This window comes from Salmo salar, chromosome ssa12 (assembly GCF_905237065.1).
Source record: "Salmo salar chromosome ssa12, Ssal_v3.1, whole genome shotgun sequence".
NCBI classification, from domain to species: Eukaryota; Metazoa; Chordata; class Actinopteri; order Salmoniformes; family Salmonidae; genus Salmo; species Salmo salar.
In genome coordinates, this window is record NC_059453.1 from 32,952,704 (window position 1) to 32,955,833 (window position 3,130).

Here is a 3,130-nt window from a genome sequence, read left to right on the forward strand (position 1 = left end):
TAAGCAGCCTAATGTTGTAATGAAACTCAATTAATAGCTATTGAAATGACGAGTTAAACAAGAGGAGCGGGAGACTGGCATTAACCCTCTGCAAGGTGTATGAAGGACAGATGGGTAGGCCAGGCAGGCAGACAGACAGACTGAGAGAGTATCAAGGCTGTGCCACCCTCAGAAACACATGTAAAACTGGGCTTAAACTTTTTGTATGGTTTACTCCTACCTGTTATAAATACTGGTGCCATAACAAGCTAGACTGTGACAAGTAGACATAGACAGCTGAGGTATTCAGCATATAATTAGCCATGTTTGTGCAGCATGCTTATGTGCTTTTTTATCGGGGGAGTGGGTGTGTTTTATTTGTGTCCTCATGCATATTTACTTACTTGTGTTTGTGTGTGTGCACATTTGTGTGGGTGTGTTTTTCTGTGCGTGTGTGTGTTTACCTTGAACTATAACTGTAAATGGTGGTTTGGTGGTGACAGTATAAGTGGTTCCCTGGTATTGCACCAGTGTAGTCAACAGCTTATCTCCACGCCAGGGGCCTCTGAGTGAAATCTAGCCCCCTCTCCAAGCACTGTGGTGGGATACAGATTCAGACCAAGTTTCTATTGCTGGGTCATGTGAAAGTAGGCCGGAGTCCATTGAAGCCGATATACCTGACAGAGGGACAAAGACAGGAAGAAAAATAAACATGTAATGTCATACTTCCTTTATATTTGTTTCATGGTCTGAAAAACTTTAGGCCAATATGAATAACTATCAACTGACTTAAATAAAGTAAGTGAAACAGAACAGTATGACGTGAGGTAAGGTAAATAAGATTTATAGGACAAGCTGTGAAACACAGGACATTCTTCCACCAGGGACCAAGACTAAACATTGCCTAAACATACAGTATGTGTGTTCAAAGCAGCCATGTTGTTTCAAACATGAAATGAACACCTTCAAAAAGTATATTTAACACATCAACATTTTCTGAGTTCGTATCAACCATTTAAAAAAGCGCCAGAGATGGGCAAAGATACATAAAAATGTATCTTGTTACAAAATACTCCCCAAACAAATGATCAAACTACAAAATACCATTACCTACAAATATATGGTATTTTAAAATACAGAAAACACAAAATACAAAAGTTGAATTCACCTCCCCCTTTTGTACCAGGTTCACTATCCTCGCTCTGGAAGTACACCACTGTCTTTCAACTTTCTTGTCAGCTCCTCCACTTGTTCACCAACACAACTCTCACTGTGGCATTTGGCTTGTTACAAGTTTTCCTTGGGTGTAAATATGGCATAAAACTTGTAACTGGATGGATATTCCCTGTTACTGTTAGAGTTCGTCTGGGCACAAGCCAGATCAGGGAGAGGTAGCTGCTAGACTCCAACCATGCCATTGCAAGAATATTTTTTTTTGGTGTGTATTGTTGATGACCATCGGGAAGCTATTAAAGTCAAGTATTGTTTGTTTGTAGGAGTGGCATCTTGGAGCCCAGCGAGGTGAAGTGCAACCCTTTAATTGAACTGTTTGTATATTAATTTGTGTTAAAGGGGAAGGCTGAAGTTGTGTATTGCTTGGAGCCTCAATAGGTTTCTTATTGTAATTAACCAAGCTTTTTGTAACTCCTCACTGTTTGTTGTGCTGTGTATAAACGAACAATCTGAGTGCAGTGATATCTCTAACATATTTTGGTGTATAATATTGGAGTGGTATGATATCTCACATATTTTGGTGTATAATATTGGAGTGGTATTGTCACGGCCGTCATATAAAGTGGACCAAAATGCAGCGGGAGTGTATATACTCATCTTCTTTTTATTAGGCAGAAAGAAGGAAAAACAAAACAAAACACACGTATACAAAAACAACGACGATAAACAGTCCTGTAAGGCTTACAGCTATACAAGGAACAACTAGCCACAAAATCCTATAGAAAAACACCCCTCTTAAATAGGACCTTCAATTAGAAGCAACTAGGAGCAGCTGCTTCCAATTGAAGGTCAACCCAACAAACACCACATAGAAATATACATACTAGAACTAACATAGAAATAGACTAACAAGAACATAACCCAACAAACCCAAAAACACTCTAAACAAACACCCCTCTTAAAACAGAACATAGCCCAACAAACCCCGAAACACTCTAAACAAACACCCCCCTGCCACGTCCTGACCAAACTACAATAACAAATAAGCCCTTATACTGGTCAGGACGTGACAGGTATGATATCTCACATATTTTGGTGCGTATTTAATCTGCAATGTAACTTCTTTAAGTAAGCTACTGTTCAAGTATCTATTGAGCTGGTGCAAGAAGCAAAGATTTGAAACCATATTCTTGCATTCTAATCCCCTTGTTTCATTGGAATTTGTAATAACTGTGTAATAAAATATATGTTTTTGTAATTCTGTCTAGCATGATCTAATTCCATGGCCTTGTACCCAGTCGTAGTCCTTGTTGACTTTACCCTATCTGCAAAGAATCTGTTTGTTGCAAGCGCACTTCCATTTTCAATGTGCCTGTCTTTCAAAAAGCCTAAAATGGTTGAAAATGCAAGTTGCTTCCATGACATTTTCACTTTAAATGATATTGTAGTAAATTACAATTGCCACTCCTTTCCAATGAACGTAACTTCTATACAGTACATATCCTGTAACAGGCAAATATAATGTGTAGCCCTGTATTTGTATCTAAAATGTACTTTGTAACTGCATGTACCTACAAATTTGATAATTGACATGAATATTCATGAATGTGAATGTGTTTTCATGAAGGTGTATTGGATGCATGCATTGCTCTTTCAGTAAACAGGAAATTTAAGTGGAGTGTTTTCCATAATGGCACAAAATACATTCACTTTCAACTTTCATGTTACAAAAGATCCTGGGTCATATTCATTAGTGCACACCGTAGCAAAACAGTTTGCAACTGAAAATGAAAACAGGTTATTATTGAACAAATTCAGGTAGGTCCCTCCTGGTTTTGGCCCATTTGGTTTTGTTTGGTCTCTATTGAATACCACTCAGAAAGATAGGTTTCATTTCCATCTAGCTGCTCCCATTTTCTCCCAGAAAGATAGGTTTCATTTCCATCTAGCTGCACCCATTTTCTCTACAGGAAGATAG